The sequence below is a fragment of the Polypterus senegalus genome, chromosome 11, assembly GCF_016835505.1.
Source record: "Polypterus senegalus isolate Bchr_013 chromosome 11, ASM1683550v1, whole genome shotgun sequence".
In the NCBI taxonomy this organism is placed as follows: Eukaryota; Metazoa; Chordata; class Cladistia; order Polypteriformes; family Polypteridae; genus Polypterus; species Polypterus senegalus.
Window position 1 is genome coordinate 76774694 of NC_053164.1, and position 19865 is coordinate 76794558.

Here is a 19865-nt window from a genome sequence, read left to right on the forward strand (position 1 = left end):
TAATATTTCCCCTAGATTCTCCAGGGAACAAAAACTAGGATCAGCCAAGTTTCGACCGGAAACTCCTCTTGGAGAAAGACTTCCCTCGCGGGGCTAGCCGCTCTGAATTATAATTCTTCGCTGAGGGTGGAGTACTGTTAATCTATACTAATAAAAGGCAAAGCCCTCACTCACTCACTCACCTCATCACTAATTCTCCAACTTCCCGTGTGGGTGGAAGGCTGAAATTTGGCAGGTTCATTCCTTACAGCTTCCTTACAAAAGTTGGGCAGGTTTCATTTCGAAATTCTACGCGTAATGGTCATAACTGGAAGCTGTTTTTCTCCATTTACTGTAATGGAGATGAGCTTGAACGCCGTGGGGGGAGTTTCGTGTGACATCATCACGCCTCCCACGTAATCACGCAGTACATAGAAAACCAGGAAGACCTCCAAAAAGCGCTGAAGAAAACATGCATTATATAATTGAGAAGGCAGCGAAACAATAAGCAGCGAGCGAGTGACATATACAACCATATTTATGAGTTCTGCTACTTCGGAAACAAAGCACGATGTAAACCTACACTTTAAATTAAGTTCATAGACAGGCTGCCGCTGGCGTTTGTAATTTAGTGCCTGCCCATATAAGGCCGTCCGTCAGCGGCAATCCAATAGCAAACTCCCACTAAATATTCACGGGTAAAGGACTGTGCTTATGCAGAGGAAGATGAGATGGTCAGGGTGGTGTTTGGCACAAACTCAGCGAAACTGCAAGAGAAAGTTTTAAGTGCCAGGACTAAGGTAACATTAAATACAGCCATGGACATAGCACGAGATGGCACCAGCACAGCTGGGAACCTTCGATGCATGTAAACCGAGCGGCTCACGTGAACTGACGCAGTGAACAGACAAAAAGGAACAGTTCCAAAGAGCGCTGAACAAAAAACGAATTACACAATTGAAAAGGCAGCAAAAAATATGAAGCGTCTGATACATACAAGCATATTCATAAATGCAGCTACTGCGGAAACAAAGCACACGGTGGAAAAAGTCAATGTCCCGCTAAAGGAATAATATTCCTGTCTGTTTTTACCATTCCTACCAAAGATATTTTTGTCGACTAAATAAAAATTCCTTCTATTTAAAATTTAAATAGAATTTGAACAAATACGATAGTTCATAATATCCACGCAGACTTGCACGTAAGAGCGGGAGTTATCCGTTTTAACAAGCAGCGTATTGCACTGATACGAAATAGCTGTGTGTGTAAATAAATATTATATATATATATATATATATATATATATATATATATATATATATATATATATATATATATATATATATATATATCAGCAACACTCATCACTCACAACAGTGCCAAAACAATTACATTGACAATCATGTTACGTTATTTTCAAAATGTTTCCTTTTCTTTTTCATTGCTTCTTTAACACACTACTTCTCCGCTGCAAAGCGCGGGTATTTTGCTAGTTATACTAATAAAAGGCAAAGCCCTCACTGACTGACTCACTGACTCATCACTAATTCTCCAACTTCCTGTGTGGGTGGAAGGCTGAAATTTGGCAGGCTCATTCCTTACGCTTACTTACAAAAGTTGAGCAGGTTTCATTTCGAAATTCAATGCGTAATGGTCATAACTGGAACCTATTTTTCTCCATATAATGTAATGGAGTCGAGTTCGATGGCCGTGGGTGGCGGAGTTTCGTGTGACATCATCATGCCTCCCACGTAATCACGTGAACTGACTGTCAACGCAATATGTAGAAAACAAGGAAGAGCTCCAAAAAGCGCTGAAGAAAACATGCATTATACAATTCAAAAGGCAGCGAAACAATAAGAAGCGAGCGAGTCACACATGGAACCATATTCATGAGTGCAGCTACTTCGGAAACAAAGCACGGTGTAAACCTAAAGTTTAAATGAAGTTCATAGACAGGCTGCTGCTGGCGTTTGTCATGCCCAAGGCTAATGCGGGACACAAGTTTAATGAGAGGACGCAGGATATAAACGAGAGTTTTGATCACTTTGTAACTAAGTTAAAATTACTGGTGAAGGGCTGTGCTTATGCAAATTCCGAGAGACTGTCTTTGTGGGGGGATTGACAGTTAAGACGGGTGGGAGAGTCACGTCATCATCTCCCCTCCTATTCACCTCATTTCGCTGTGAGCTGAGCTCCGCAGCTAACGCAGTCTTGCGGAACCAACTTTGTGACGCTGCCACCAAATACTCACAGAAAAATCCACAAGTTAATACACACGCTGTCCCTACAAGTTCTCCACACTCTGAATCCTCCAGGCACTACTTACAAAAGGTTACATTGACAATCGTGTTACGTTATTTTTAAAATGTTTTTTTCTTAGCACAAGCACAGCTGAGAAGCTTCGATACATGTGCTCCATAACGTGTTAAAAAATAACGCATTTAATCACACTTTGCATTCCAAGCAAAGGGAAACTTCTGTCAATGCATGATTTCCTGGTACACCGATTACATTGATGCACACATCAGAGCTACAAAAATGTAACAGTCAGAAGTAAGCGCAATGCTACGACGGATTAGAGGAAAATTTCATTTCAAAAGACTACCCGATGGAAGCCTGGATAAAAGCGTGGTTTTTGTGCACATATATGTATATACAGTATACTGTGTGTGTGTGTATATATATATATATATATATATATATATATATATATATATATATATATATATATATATATATATATATATATATATATATATATATATATATATATATGACAGCAACACTCATGACAATGTCAATCATATTACGTTATTATTAAAATGTTTCCTTTTCTTTTTCATTACTTCTTTAACACACTACTTCTCCGCTGCGAGGCGCGGATATTTTGATAGATATATATAGATATATAGATATATAATGTGTGTATGTACGTATGTACAGTACAGGCCAAAAGTTTGGACATACCTCCTCATTCAATGTGTTTTCTTTATTTTCATGACCATTTACAGCACTCCATCACTCTCCTTCTTGGTCAAATAGCCCTTACACAGCCTGGAGGTGTGTTTGAGGTCATTGTCCTGTTGAAAAATAAATGATTGTCCAACTAACCTGACTTCTGCACAACACAACTGCTGGTCCCAACCCCATTGATAAAGCAAGAAATTCCACTAAATAACCTAAATGTTGGGACAAAAGAAATAAATCTCACACTGTAAGACTCCTATATAAGCAATGAATATAACAGTGAATATAATATAATATAAGGACTTCACTAAGAGGCTAAGACTCTAATTGTACACTGTTGTATGGAGATTGTATGGAAATAAATTGCTTTTCTTTAAACTTTAAGTGTTACATTTTTTAAAGTTTTCAGTATTGGAAAGAAAGCTACAGTAACTTTGTATAATAGTATAATAGTATTTGTTACAGTGCGGCCTGCTGACGCAGGTGTGGCAGTCAAAGGGGCCCACCAATGGTAGTGAGTTTGACATGCCTGCTTTAGAGTACTTTACTGCACGTGGCAACAAAAACTGTTCCTAAAAGGCTGTGATGCGACCTTGGCTGTACTGTTTTATCTTTCTCTCATATTGTCTTAAAGTATTTCAAGTTGGATTCCTTAGATTGTTCTTTTTTCACTCTTTATATATAGATTTCATTTGGGTGCAATGTTGTATTTTTTTCAAAGTAAAAAGTTCATCCAAAATTACAGTTTAAATATTTTTAATCAGTTAATATCATTTTGAATATCCATTTGGTTGATTGCTTTATCCAAGGCAATCTGCAGCATAATGGATTTTTTTTTCTTTAAATTAAGCAAATAGTTGGATCACGCAAGGGCCAAGTGATTCAGGGTCTGACAACAAGTCAGGTGCAAGAACTGGACTGGCAGCATTGAAATGTCTTAATCATTACATTACTTTACTTGCATATTACATCTATTATAAATAAACCAAAAATGTAAATGAGTGGCCTCCCAAGCAGTCTGCTCACTTAATCATTAACAAACTAATTTCATTACAAATACAAGGATCTGGCAAGCAGTCGTTTTTACCATAAAAAAGGATGGCTACAATCTATTTTTTGTGTTTAAAAAAAAAAAACTCAAGTTGTATATATTCTGGCTATTTTGATTTAGAGAATGATTGTACAGTCTGTGGCAATCTTATACAGTTTTTTTAATACATTTTTTCATGAATAAACATAAAAGCAAGGTATACATACTATACGGCTTCAGGTCTATAGCAATAAATACATCCATTGAAGAAACACTGAATGTTTCATAGTTATAGTTTGGAAAAAAAAAATTGCTTTTAACACATTTAACAAATTTTGTTAAAGTTTGTGTTTAGAGGGTATATTTTCTACCATACCCAAGGATATGTACTTCTAACCCAAAAAAAAAAAAAAATCCAGCCGGACATATACTTTCTGAATCACATATAATAGGATGTGAAGATGAAAACTGGCAGCTAATCTTTGATGAAAAATAATTGCCAGCGTACTGTGTTTCGATCCAATGAGCACAAGCAATTACAAACAAACGTTACATCTGAATTTTATCCATCAGTAAAAAATAAAATCTCAAATGGAACAAAGGGTAGGAAGTTCATCTAATTTAAGATATTTTTGTGTTATTACCTCTTTCACCTACTGATACTCCATATTAATTATTTAATCTTTTTCTGAAAAACACCATAGGGTACTAACTGTAATATTTAAACTGTGCTGCTGAACAACCTCAACAATTAAAATGTTTTTCTTTATGTTGTATTAGAACACCCCAATTGGTTAAAAACAAATTTCAATGAAACAGGCAGGTGCATTGCAAAAGCAAATCAGGAACTACAGCACCTTGATTAAATCAAAATGTTTAGGAAGTCTACCTTGTGCTTTTAATCAATCAGTTATGACAAGTATCCAACTGCAGACTTCACCGCTCCCAGTGTTGGATACTCCGAGGTGAAGACTGCCAGTGGCTCCTATGAAAAATATTAGAAGTTGTCATCCAGGAAAATGAAATCTGATGGCTCTCAAGCAGGGTCTGTGGTACTGCAAAGGATGTACGCTTAAGGTATTTAAATGAAAAAAAAAAAAATCAAGTACATATGAGTGTTATCCAAAAAATAAAACTACTGAAGAAATGAAGAGTCTGCTTAGCTCAGATCAGACAGCTGCATTATAGTATGGTCTCTATACAAAAACAAAGGATGATAAAGCGCATTAGTTTCTTTCCACCTGCACCTTTAATTAAGCCACTATCTGCATTTTAAGGAGTTGTGCTATGGTATACTCCTGAGGATGAAGAGGCACTCTGTTAAGAAGATACCCTTTCCCTCCGCATTCAAAAGATCATTTATTTACTCATTCTCCAATCCTCCCCCCACCTCTTCTTCATTCCACTGTGCATTGGTGGAGTCTCTCTCTCTCTCTCTCGCTCACTCTCTCTCCACCCCATCCTTCTCGCTCACTCTCCCTACCTCCCGCCCTCTCTTTTCTTCTCCACTGCGATCCGCTACATAGTGTTTCAGATCTGCAAGTAAAATTGCAGTTGTACCCCTCTCCGTCTACACCTTGGAATTAAAACAGCTTACAAATAATAATGGATACAGCTTGAAGATGGAAGACTAAATGGCAGCTGTAGGATTGATTTGCAGTTAAAAGGTTCCTTTTGCTTTTCAAGCCTCCTCTAGAGCTGCATGCAAAACAAATACTGTTATTAAAGGATTCTTGCTTTACGTCGATCCAGCCGATTGCTTCTGGCTCTGGTTTGATGCTGAGCTCTATCACCTTGGGATCTCTTATGCATTTACAAGTAAAAGAATTTAAAAACCAAAAAAAGGATGCTGCTACTTCATGAGAAGTGGGTCATGGATCAGAGAAGATGATTAAGAGAGGAAAAAAGAGCCTGTAAAAGAGGAGCCTAGTTATTTTTAAATGTCCCTCTTCTTTCAAACCCTGAATGACACAGACATATTAATAAAACTACTTGGAAGCCTGCATTTTACATGGAAAAAATTTCAAGAGTTGCTTTTGCCTGGTGTAAATGAGTCGATTTTACAATACTAACAGAGGGACAAAATGGATAAAACTCTCTTCCTCCTTGCTTTGCAGGTTACGGTTTTAAAAGGATTAAGACAAACTCTCTTATACATTCTGCTGTGGGCTTAGAAATTATGAGTTCAACTGTTCAACTGGAGGTACAGCTTCTCCGTTTTCTTTTAAACTAAAAATCTGACCGGCCTTCCCCGATAACTCCCAGACGAATGAATTGGACACATTGCTCAGTGCCAGACTGATTTCTGCCTGGAAGATTAGCGGAGGTACAAACTACGCAGCATGCTGAGAAAGCACTGCACAAAAAAGAGAGAGAAGAATGATCTTTTGATGCCATCTACAGCTCCGAGAAAGAAACCCTGCTGTTTGGCAGACAGAAGGAGAGGTGGCAAAGAAGGCTGCTGGAATTTGGCTTCAAAACATTTTTGGGTGTTTTTGCAGCATCTACAGCCAAAATAGTCTCATGGAGTGGCAGGGTGGAGGGCAAAAGATTGTGCAAAACACAGAGAGAAAATGGAATTGTTTCAGAGGATAAAGATTGAGCAGGGAGTGGAGATCGGCTTGGCAAGCTCCCGGAGTACTATAGCTCACCAAATGCACCTACCAGAGTAGCACTGCTAAACAGAGGGGTCAGGCTCTGCACAGCATCCAACACTTCAACAGACAAGGACCACCAGAAAAGAAGAAACCCCAATGTGTAAAGCAGAAAAAAAAGAGATATAGATATTTTGAGCTTTTTCATCATAAGGGGTGGGTGGCTGTGGGGGTGTAAACTGAATGCCAAGGAAATAACAGCATAGCAATCATGCGCTGCAAACCTCAAAGCAAGAGTATGGATTAAAATTAACACCTTCATCTCCCAGCATTTGGAAAGTGGAGTACTTAAAGTGAACTCTACCATGAAAAGGGTGATTGCCCGCTTGGCACTGACAGACTAAAAGGTAATATATTTTAATTGTATAAAACAATTTGAAAAAATAAAGAAACCACCTACAGCTGCTCTAGGTGACCACTTTGCTATGTGTTGGCTTTCTGGTTTATGTGCTGAAGGACATGAGACAGCAGAAAGATTTTTGCTCATACATTTATTTCCCATTAAGCATTATTACACAGAATGAAAGTAGTTCTTCACGGAATTATTCTTAAAGGTTTTCTACTAAACATCTGAGTCTCATAGGACATTGCAATGCCTATATATATATATATATATATATATATATATATATATATATATAAATAAATAAATAAATAGTTGCACTGCTATAGATTTAACCTATGGAGAGTAAAAAGGAACTACTTTTACATTCCTTCTCTCCAGGGCGAGTGCAAGAGACCTCCAACCACCAGCCTGGGAATTTTTGTCTGAACATAGATAGCAGAACAATCTCTACAACAGAAGCAGCTCCTTATATTTGGGGGGGTTGGGGTTGGTTAATGTTTTGAAGTTTAATGCTAAGACTCAAACTTGAAAGTTTTTTTTTTTTTTGCTGAAAACAGGATATCCCCACTGCCCAACAGTAACCCCCTGCCCACTTTCTCACTCTTAAATCCATCAACCTCTGAGAAGTCAATAAGTGTTAGGTTCTAATTCTTACAGTGTAGAAAATTATCAACATAATTAATGTTAGATGTCTTTAAAAGGATTTGCAAATTATAAAACCATTACAACAGGCATTATAATGAGAATTATAAACGAGTAACCCAAATATAAATTAAACACTGAGGTCTAACATTATAATTTAAAATGATGCATATGCATACTATTTAGGTTATCATCTTCTTGGAGGTGCACTGGTAATTCTGAGATGCACTACAGATTAATAGTAAAACACTTTAAAAGGCAAAATGGCTGTATTTGAAGGGACAAAAATGTACATCTGCATAATTTACTACTACTGAAAAGAGTAACAGATACCCATATCCAGTATCTAGGAACAGCTTATTTGGGTTGCAAATAAATAAACAAAATATATTTCTAAAAGGCCCCATTTAATTAAAACATCTAACTTTGTGTAAGGATTCCTTTAACAGATCGTTGCTAGGTTAACTGGCATATTAGTGATAGAAAGCCGGGATCTTCTGAAAGCAGCAGATGTCTTTTTTTAAATATTTATGCATATGGTTGTACTGACTAGAAGAAATTATCTGAAAAATGGAAGGATTAAAGTAATAAGACTATATTAATGAGAAAGCAATTAGATCTTCCTACAGGGAGTTATAGGGTAAATGGATCCATTTAAGGCAGCTTAAGTAAAATTAAATATGTAGGGATATGGACCATCAGTAACACCACAACTAGGACAACAGAAAAGAAAAATAAATTCAACATATCTTGTAATTACAAGAACATTCATTTTATGAATTGTAATTTAAAGCATATAAAACCTAAATTAAGAGTGAATTTACACTAAAGGAAAAAGGAAGTACAGTTAGACCAGGAGACGGTCCAGAGGTGTCAATGGATATTTAGTTTTAAAGCTTGCTAGTACACAATACAGAATAAGGAGTTAATGGGAGGCACAGACAGTGATCGAAATGTATTTTGTTCTCATTTATAGCAGCAGGAATCAAGGATGACCCCATACCAGGGGTGCGGTATGATGCTTCTAGGGGATGAAATATGATAACACTATGTGCATTCACTTCATTGCTTGAAGAGGATGCATGATAAATTGAGATAAGAGATGTTCAGTTCTTTAATGCTTCAGGTTTATCTGATCAAGGTATCCTGTAACCAGAAGCTATAATATATAATAATATAATTTGTTAATAATTCCCCATTAACCTTCCAGTAATTTTTAGATCTCAGTTCTGCACAGTAAAATAAAAATTAGCATATAAAATGCCTACACAATTGATACTGTAGATGTATTCCCCAATACTTACTTTACTCAAATCACCTGCCATCATTGGAGTGTAAAAGGCGTTAAAATAAAAATTATACATGAAAGAGAGAAAGATATGGGGGAGGTTGACCACTTGCCAGCACAGGGGATAACAAGGGCTATCAATGCTATGACTGCCACCATGGCAAAAACAAACACACACTGCATAGCAACCTGAATGTGGCAAATCTCTCTAACCCGCTTTTTCCTTTAATCCATTATTTTCAATCCCTGAAGCTAAATACTGTATGGGAATTTTAGCTTATAACGAAAAGGTGGAATTGACAATATTAATAAGGCACCAAGAGAAACACCTAAAACATAAGAAAAGAAGGTGCATTGCAAATGTACCACACTTACATCATGTATGAAACACCACATAAGACAGTCAAATTAAACCAATAAATGGCCTTAACCTAAATCTCCACTGACTTGTACTAAATACATGCATTGGCTTTTAAATCAATGCTGTAATTTGAATAAACAGAGGAAAATGTATTTAGCATGGTACTTAGTGACAATAACAGTGTAATTCCACATCCAACCCAAACTAGTAAATTATAACAAAGATCTATAAACTAACCAATACATTTTATAGCTGCAATGTAAAAAGATGCCATTTTTAACACTATCTTGATAGGATTAGGCACTTCACATTTAATTCTGGTACTTTTAAATGGATCCACAAATGTATGTGCAAAGAAAGTTACAGCAGACAGAACCAACACATATGTACAAATGGAGGATGGAGCAAAGCTAATATCCTATCAAATCTAGTTATTTCAGTGACCACTTCAAGTAAAACCAAAACTGACATACACCAAGTCTACCTCAACCAAACAACAGGGGCAAAAAATAAATAAAGTATTAGGAATATTACAAATTAATGACTAAATATGTTTCACAAATTAAACGGACAACTAAAAAGTTAAATATGAAAAAACAATTAGGATATTCAGGGCTTTGCAGTCTGCTGGAGAAAACAGAAGCATTAAAAATGTGATATCATGAGTTTGAAATACAAATGGTATGAATGCTACACGCTTTAAATGATATGGCTGTACAATACTTGAGACATTGTCATATTTCCTTGGTGCAAGTTTGTGTTCTAAGCATAAATGCCGTTTCCTTTGTGGTTGCTATGCTTCACCTAAAACTAAAGGACAGCAGTTGTTTTTTTGAAGTTTATCTAGTTGAAGAGCAATAGTTGAGGATGCGTCTTCTAGTTTTAGTAACCAAGTTACAATTGTTCTTGCGACTATGCTACTAACTTTTTGAGCTATTGTTTGAAATTATTTGAAAGGATAGAGAATTCTATGCCAATTCAGGAAGCAGCTGCAGAAAGGCTTAAATGCATATTTGCTGATACAGGAGCCAACCATTTCATAGAGATCAGCTTAATGCATGCTTATTTTAAATGAAGATGTCCTCACTTTTGGAAGGGTGGGTAATGAAGCTCAAGTAGAAGCAAAATAAAATAAGGAAAATGCACAGAGGAATTTTACTTAAATTATGAGACAGTGATGAATTTAAAAAATTTTTATATATATGCATGTAGCCTCTACTAAACTAACTAAAAATATTCTCATCTCAGAGCTGCAGTGAAATGATAACTAATACGCATTCAACGCAAAATCTCTTCATCTGATGAGTGTTTAAACCATTTCTTAGTGAAAGGGGGATGCATTCTATTTTTTATTCAGAGGCCCTGTTTAACGGCCTGAAAAAGCAGCGATGTAATCCCTCAGCAGCACATCAGATCTCCTCATGGTTTTTACTCCCAGTAGAAGCATGTGAAGTTTGAACTCCCCTGTACTGCACAGCTAGAGAATATCTAATCAGTTAAATTGCATCACACTGATAAAGAGGCAGTCTTAAGAGAAAGCTGAAAACACTTCCTGCCTGGTAACATTTCATTTATGCCTCACAAACACAACTATACACCTATATATGGACATATGCACAAAATGCTTTCAAGATATGCTCTGTGTTCGGTTTATAGAATAGCTGAATGTGCACACACAAATAGAACACACCAAATCATTAATGCATTTCTCTCACCAAGCAGTAGAGGTGTTAGGTGTATAATCAGTAATGCTGACTAGATATGTATGGACTGCACTAAACCTCACTGAACGCAATTACAAATAATGGCTTTTAACGGCAGTAAAGATTTTCAACAAACTGAATACGAATGTTAACTTTTTAAATATACTGTATATAGCGTGTAAATGCTCAGAACTACTACTAGTATTGACCTTGCACCTTGACTAGAGCAGATTGGAAGTGAAAGCTTATATATTTTTGGTTACTTGCAGTAAATTCTACTTAATTTTTCTGTGCTTAAACTCCATCCTTATTCTGTGGACTCGCCTTACCCATTATCTTTTATATAAACAAAAATTGGATCAAACTCTCACTATATAAACTATAAAGCCAAAACACTTCAATGCAATGCTTTGATGAATTTCCGTGTTTGTCATTTTTGTAATGTATATCTATAGAATTATGTCCCTCTTAACTGCACAGGTTTTTTAACAAAGTGAATGTTTAAAAGATGAGCCCTGCTGTTTCAGAACCGCTAAAATAAAATATTTTCATTACCATGTTGATAATGATGGGTGACAGAGAATGGAGATGTGAGTAAATAGAGTGCTAGCCTGTGCAGCTTGGCAAGGTGACTGGGAGCCTTGTTTATTATGCATATTAAATAACAGTGTGCCTGCACACCTAAATTATATCTTCATGTACACTCTGTAAACTCAACAATAATTAACATGAACATTTTTGCGTAGAGAAAACCAACAATGTGTAATTGCATCTTGTGTTAATTACATTGAAACCTATTTGTGAACAAAAAGGAAATAGCAATTCAATTAAAACAAAAAAGGATGCAGGATTGTATTTAAACTCTTAGAAGCTTTAAGAGACAAGCACCCCACAGAGACGTAATTACCAGTTAGGCTTTTTGGGTCTGTTTGCTATTTTGGAATGCTTGTTTAAGACACTGCTTGGGGAGCAGCTTTCATACTTTGTGTGTACAGCTCAGTCTGTGGTTCCCTATAAATTGTTTGATAGAGTGCAGAAGGCAACAACAGCACTGGAGATAGGCTTGCATTCTGAACACATTCTGTATGCACACCACCAGAACAACTATCTTTCCATGCTGTGCAGAATATGAAATCTCAAGACATATAACAACAAATCCAGTATTTGCTCATTCTTTCAGCATATATAGCTGATAGAGAGAAGAAAATGGCATAGAAAGTAGAAATGTCCAGCGAAATATTATTCACTGTATTAGCAATGACATAGTAGAAACGTAATCTCAATTTAGGCCAAACAGCAGACATCAGAGCAGTTTTGCAACTCTAGAGGACTGAGAAGTGACCAAGGCCTTGTTTAAAGCTTCAGTACCTGGCATTTCCTGACAAAGCAATCAAGAGCTACCACTTCTAAAGAACTGGACAACCATCAACCGAAGGCACTCAAGACTCACAGAGGGTCAACCAAGAGTAATGAAGTGCAGGGATAGTTGCCCTAAGAACTAATCTGTTAAATATTAACAAGATAAAAGCATTGCCTACTGTACAAAACACAGGTTCTGTTGCTTAACCCTATGCATAAACACTCACCCAACGTCCCTTATTTCTCATACATTTTTGCTGCTTTGCATTCTTTACTGGAAAAACAAGCAACAAACCGACTGTAGATTTTGTACTATCAAAATTCTCTGTGCCGAAATCCCAGTTTATTTGTGTTGTCCCTGGAAGGAATAGCCAGCAAATCTCCATATCACATCCTAGGAGTAACTGTCTCAACATGAAAATATACACTCCATGGCAAATAAGTACATATCCTATAATATTCTAAGCAGGGTCACAGTGGGCTGGAGCCAGTTGCAGCAAGCATAAGGTGAAAAGCAGGAACAAACCCTGGAAAGGGCATGCACGAGGTGGAAGGAAAAAAAAAAATCTCCACATTACAAGAGATGAAAACTTTATCCTTTTAAATGGTACATAAGATGGAGTCATAAGGAGTCTCATTTCCAAGAAAATAAAGAAAATTTGCAAACTAACAGTTATACAAAATCGTCAAGAAGGAACTGCATACCCACTTGGACTCCTAATACAAGCAAAAAGGCAAACAAAATGGGTATAAATATTTTTCTATTGCATTTACTCTGCAACATATCTCAAGCATAGCCAAAACCCCAAAAATTCACATTATAGTTAAAAGAAAATGCAGAGAAAGACAAAACTGTAAAATATACTATACAGATCAAACAAAACAGTACATGAAATTTATTTACAGATTTAACAGTAATAGTACTGTTACATGTAGAGGCTGATTTTCCATGGCACCATAAATACTTCAGTCTTGGAGTTTTTTTAGCATCATGATAATCATGCATGTATTAAAATACACAACTTAATTTAATTGATACACAAAACAATAAGCAGATGAGGAGATTAGGTTGAAATCATTATTTATATATTGCTAATTATATGTTATTTACTGCAGTCACAAACAAGCCAGAACATATTACGGGGTACTAAAGTATAATCATAACTCCAAATGAGGACCAGCCTTAATCTACTTTCAAAACTGTTCACATTTCACAAAATTTGAGTTGCACCTCCCGCTTGTTGGTCATTTTCTTGGTTTATACCTACATAATTTTACAAGAAAACTATACTTTCTGGCTCAGCTTGACTCAAGCATGAACAGGCCATTATAAAGCAAATCTTAAAGAAAAAGTTAGTTCATAAAGTCCCATACAAACTCTGAAATGCAAGCAAATGATATATCAAATTCTTATACAACAAAAAATGTGATTGAAAACCATGCTTAAATAAATACAGTCCATGATCTACCCCGCTGAATTGAAAATCTACTATAGATTGGGCAGGCAACATAACGGTCATTAGTAAAGCTATGCCATAACTTAATGGTAACAGACTAACATGTTGAATGCTGTTATAATATTAATTACTAGTTTTTGCAATGTATTGTACTGATAAACATGTTTATCATGTGACATCTTTTGGAATGACAGAGACAACCACTGAACAGACATGGTAAAATATCTCAGCTTTACTAAAGTGATCTAGAAATGTCACCACTAGAAATTCTTATTTACTTATTTGTATATTTTTCCAATGCAATAAAACCACCCCATAGGTTGAAGTTAAAAAGGCAGCTTGGAAATGAATTTGCATAATTTCCCTACAAAGGAAGAAAAGCAGAATAGCATAAATTTGAAAATAAAAAATGACAGTATTCCAAGTGAAGGGGTGTCACAGGTTCGGACTTAAACAAAGCATCACAGATACTGTATATATGCTATACAAGGACTAAAGAATTCAAGCCAGTCCTAGTAAGAAATATACAAATAATGCCTAACTACTATTATTGTTCAGCATAATCCCTGTAATTATTAATACAGGAAAATGTTCAGAAGGCTTTTGCTTCCCAAAATGTTTGGTCTTCCTTGTGCAACATCTATTCTGCTGTCAAACTGGCATTATTGGCATAACATACTCCATGGAGATAGCCCTTTAGATTGGTGCTCAATAGTAGTCACATAGAACTAGACCTGGAAAAAGGGTGGGTGGAGAAAAAAAAATAAATAAAAAAAATTTTGAACTGCAGCTTTCACAAACCTATACAGCATAATCAAGGCCATGATTCGAAAGCAAATAAAGGATGGTTGCCAGTTTATCCTGCTTGTACATCCTAACTGCCGTAAACGGCAAAGCAATTTAGTGTAATATTTACTTTTTATGTGGACCTTTTGTGGCGTGTAGACAATAAGAAATATATGATTAACGTTTAAAAAAAAAAATCATAAGCTTGTCAGAATAGGCATAGACCCTGAATTTTAAATAAAAAAGTATATTTCCATTAGTTTAACTGCTGTTGATACTCTAATTTATAGTGGTAAGTCCATTTATAACCCCTTCATATAAAGTGCTTCTTAAATTATTCCTAGTGAAATTCATTAGGCCTAGTTTTCCTTAAAAGACCTCATCCAATGTTTCCTTTCAGGAAACCAATATTATGGAACCCTATGAGCCTAAACATTACTCATGAATTCAGCTGACCCATACTAGCATGCATACCGTCACATATTCACCATTATGATTTACTCCACTGTAGAAACATTTTCTTCCACCATCTATGTCAGAAGCCAGTCAGACCTTGTGTCATCTTTGAGAAACTTCAAGGCAGAACAAATTTCTGTAGCCTCTCTCTTAAGTGCAGCATATAAAGGGACTGGCCCAGGTACATGCTGACTAGGTTAGAATGAACCAAACATGTAAATTTAATATTAAACATTCAATGAACACACAATACTTGATTTTATGGTTTTTGGCATTTGTTTTACCCTTAAATGTGCTTGAGTGCTCCATGCATGTGCTTAAACACTAAATGTGTTACAGTGCTTAGAGTCTACATTTTGTAAAGAAAATTATAGAAAAAGTAGTTAAATTAACTTTGTTTCTGAAATAAGAAATTTCTCCAAAAAACTACTAATGCTAGAAACATGTACTTCAAATATTTTAGTGCAAAGGAGTTAAACTTTCTCCATTTTGTATAAAAAAAAAATACAAGAACACACACAACTTACAATATTTTTAATATATTTTCCAGTTTGAGGCTAAAAATTTTAATTATCCCTCATGCAGCAAGCACATGAAAAGTATAATTAATGATTTTCAATGTATTGCAAGTAGTTAAGCTAGATACATTAAATACACATAGTATGTCTGAGTATGAATTAGGAAAAGCGCAAATAAGAATATTGATGTACATTTGACATATGGAAAATAAAGCTATTCATCCCTAGTATGAAGTTAGGCATCCAAAAAATTCACATGGTGGCTCTTAAAATACATTATGAATGCTTTATCTGTTAAAGCCAAGCACCAGGGGCCTTCTGTATAAAACAGTGGATATACACAAAAATCTTACATATGCCCATTGTGTTCACATGTTCACATCGCAATGTGTAAAAACTAAAGTCAGTGCAAAGCCACACACATTCTCACGGCAGTTGACCCCCACCTTTTGCAAACTGGCGGTCACCCACCATCAAAGCAGTGCTACTGTTCCTGTGTGGTTTCCCTTTCTTTTTTAGATTCACATCCATGACACTGGCTTTATCAAATACACTTAAATTAACCGCATATTGTTTATAAATTTAAGGCACCCGATTGTAATCAACCTGCAACAATAGAATGGCCAAGCTATTCCAAATACCATAGCCGCTTTAGTGCGGTTATTCTCAGTGCACCACAAGGAGTATTTTAACTCACAGTATCAGAGTGTGGAATCAGAGCTATACAGCAGCTGATAGGAAATCTCTATGGTGTGTTGTGTTGAGAGCACAGAGGATTATTGGGATACAGCTTCCAGCTCTGGAGGACATTTATAGCACATTGGATTCCACTCAGCCATGTGCACAATCTATTTGAACTTCTCCCACCCGGCAAATAATTCAGTGCCTTTCCTGCACGGACCTCAAGGCTCAGAAACCGTTCCATCCCAAGAGCTTTAAACGCATTCAATCAGTTCATCAAGTGCTCCCGGCAGAACTGTTTGTCCTTATAATTACCACACTATAAACTTGTACTACAAATGACATATTGAACAACCTGAGCCACTTCATGAACCGTTTGCACTATCTGCACTATGTACATGTATATTGTACTTATGCTTTCATAATGTATATTTTTCAGTTTTTTTAATATTTTATCATTTTATAGGAAAATAAGTTTATGGAGGATTTGCAAATTGAATCACATTGTACCATACAATGACAAAGGAATTCAATTCAATTCAATAGAAGAGAGCACGTATTTTCAGATGATCATGACTGGCTTCTAAGTCTACTTAGATTTCCAAATGCTATCCTCTTAGAGTTGTGAGCTGTTACAATACTAGGATGTATACTTGATATTTTTAAGATGAAATGCATTAAAGTATGCATGTTACATTATACAAATGAATTGTTACCTTAACTTAAATAATGTATACTGTTAAAAATTAAACACTTGTGGGCACGGGGTCACAGCAGTAGTGATGAACTAGTGCACTATCCAGGGATTGTTCCTGCCTCCCACTTTATGCTTGTTGGTACTGGTGCAACCCTAGATGGATAGAAAAATTAAACATGTATTACCAAGATTTTTCAATGTTCCTTAAAAATTTAGAAGAATCGACATTCTAAGCTTACAACTTGTTTGACATTTATATCTGAGCTTATTGTGTGGTGAATGGTTATGTGGAGAAAGAAACTGGAAGAAAAGGAATTGGGGGTTGAAACGTTTCACAGACAGAACTGTTTCAATAAATTATTTCATCGAGGGTCAAGCATGTCCCAGCAAGCATGTTGCGGGAGGCAGGAACAATCCCTGGATGGAGTGCCAGCTCATTACTATCACTGTGCCCCCGTGCCCCCATGTTTAATACATGCTTTAATGCAATTTATCATGAAAATGATAAAGTATACATCACAGTATTCTAAAATATTCAGAGAGCTGTAATATAATCATGAATGTAATGTATTCTGTGTGGAGATCAGGGTCTGTATGCTCCGTGTACGAAAAAGACTGTTTAAGAAGCACGCAGTGTTTTACATACACAGAATAAGAAGCATTTAACATGCTACTGCACTTACGATGGGATTTGAGAAACTCTTTTAAACATTGATTTTTAGATGAAATTTACCATGGTCTACTTTAATGAAAAAAATAAACTACAAGATTAATGTGGAAATTTTGAACCTTTTTACTTTACTGTGTCCCTGTTTTTTTTTCTTTTCTCTGTACTCTAATACGCTTCTGTAGAATACTCAGACAGTCGGCTACGACTCACCTTTTCACAGAGACTTGATATTTGACCATTTTTTCTGTTATTTCTGGCACTGTGCCACTTTCTGAACTTGAGGGTCTCTCCCACTCTGCATCACTCACTCAATCAACTTCCTTTTGTTGTTTATTTCACTGCTTAAGCCAACAAATACTGTATTTACGCATGTACTATGCGCACATTTTCTTCCTGAAAATTCGCATTAGAAAATCAGGTGCGCGTCATACACAAGGAAATGTAATTCTAACACGTTTACTTCTTCTGCTTGGGCTCGCTCGCTCGCCCTCTCTCTCTCTCTCTCTCACTTGCTCTTGTTTTTTAATCAGTTTGGCGTCATCATTCAGCATGGATAGTAGCAAGCATTTATGCTCCTTCACGGCAGGAGAGAAACTAAAAGTGATTTTGGAAGCAGAGAAGATAGGAAATCGGGCAGCAGGTCGCAAGTATGGTGTTCCAGAGTCATGTGTTCGAGATTAGCGATGAAAGAAAGAAAAACTTTCGTCATGCAACCAAAACAGAAGGGCATTTCGCGGAAAACATGCCCTAAACGCTTCCTATACAATCACAACACACGTCGTGCACAGGGCAAATATGATTTTTGTGATTTTCTTTGTAAAAAATAGGGTGCACGTCTTACACAAGGGCGTGAGGTACACGAGTAAAAATGGTAAGTTTTTCCTTGTCTCCACTTCGCATTCGCTGAAATTCTCCTTTTATTCCCCGTGCTTTTTCCACCGTCTTTTCACAAAATGCTGAACTTAAGGGGCTATCTATATTTTATATTCAAAGGGGTATAATTCTGGGAGGAGTCCGGGAAGGGGCAGCAGGTGTGTGCACATACATTACATTTCACACTGACCAGGATTTATGGTGCGGAGGTGCATGGAAATTGGCTTATGCTTGTTTTGGGAGTATGCACATTTCCACTTTTGTCCATACGCCAAGTGCCAATTCTACACACGGCATTATACATGAGGCCCCACAAGTTTAAACATTTGGCTTGCTTGCAGTTAAACTAATCTTTTTGATAAGATGTTAAAAAAAACAAGCAAACTACTTGGCATCTGTACAGATGAACATATAGATTTGCACTGTATAAATTACCAAGGCTTCTGCACAAGCAATCAGTAATGACCTCTGGTACATCTGATATACCACTGTGTCAGTAAGTACCTTTTGCTCTCCGTTATTGAAGTAACTTGACAGACAAGCTACAAATACAATACATCTCTAGTCTACTCATGTGAAAATAATTTACTGGTGCTTTTCTAGTACTAAAATAATTGCATTTCTAATTATTTTTTTACTTAATCTTTGGACATTTTTTTAAATTAACTGCATTAGCTAATCTGAGCAAAGCACGATTAGCACAAATAGGCACATTTGTTATTAAATCAAGCTTATTATGATCAATATAGCTGCTGCTCCTCATACTCTGAGTACTGCATTTTAAAGCTGCTACATGTGCACTTGCTCATTCACACTTTCTCTCTCTGATTAAAATTAAATCTACAAATTATATATGCAAGAAATGACAATTCATACGTAAAAGTCCAAGAAGCTTAACATGAGGTCACCAAAATTAAGGTTATACTTGCCACAGTAGTTATGATGATGTGTTACTATTACTAATTAGCTTATTTGTACCCTCCCTGTCATTTGTTCTCATACTGTGATGTATTGCAAGGAATGGTCAAGAAATATACACACCATGTTCTTGACCGAAATACAGTTTTTACTTGTTATTACTTGTTCTTAAGCTTGTTATTAAAGCATTTTTAGATTGTGGCAGTGGTTACTGCTGCAGTCTCTGAAATCCACAATTCTAAGTTTCCCCCTGCTCCTCAACCCCCCTACACCACGCCCCCCCAAACCCACAGTTCATCATCTGCATGGAGTTTGCAATCGTCTATCTAGGCACTCTAGTGTCAATTCACACATTCTAAAATAGGTATGTTGATTTGTGGCTTCTATACTGGTCACATGTGAGCGTGAGTGGGAATTTTCACTGCAACAGACTAAGGTACCAGCAGTAATCGACTCCAATATTAACTGGAAAGGCTA

General features: G+C 36.3%; 2 protein-coding genes across 5 annotated transcripts in view; one reads left to right on the forward strand and one right to left on the reverse strand.

The window, feature by feature from the left end:
- pcxa (pyruvate carboxylase a) overlaps positions 1-19865 on the reverse strand; it is a 596757-nt gene that overhangs the window by 218304 nt on the left and 358588 nt on the right. The window lies entirely within an intron of this gene.
- lrfn4a (leucine rich repeat and fibronectin type III domain containing 4a) overlaps positions 5473-19865 on the forward strand; it is a 35011-nt gene continuing 20618 nt past the window's right edge. The window contains exon 1 of the mRNA XM_039769068.1: positions 5473-6980. The gene's annotated coding sequence lies outside the window, so the exon portion shown is untranslated. The remainder of the gene's footprint in view (positions 6981-19865) is intronic.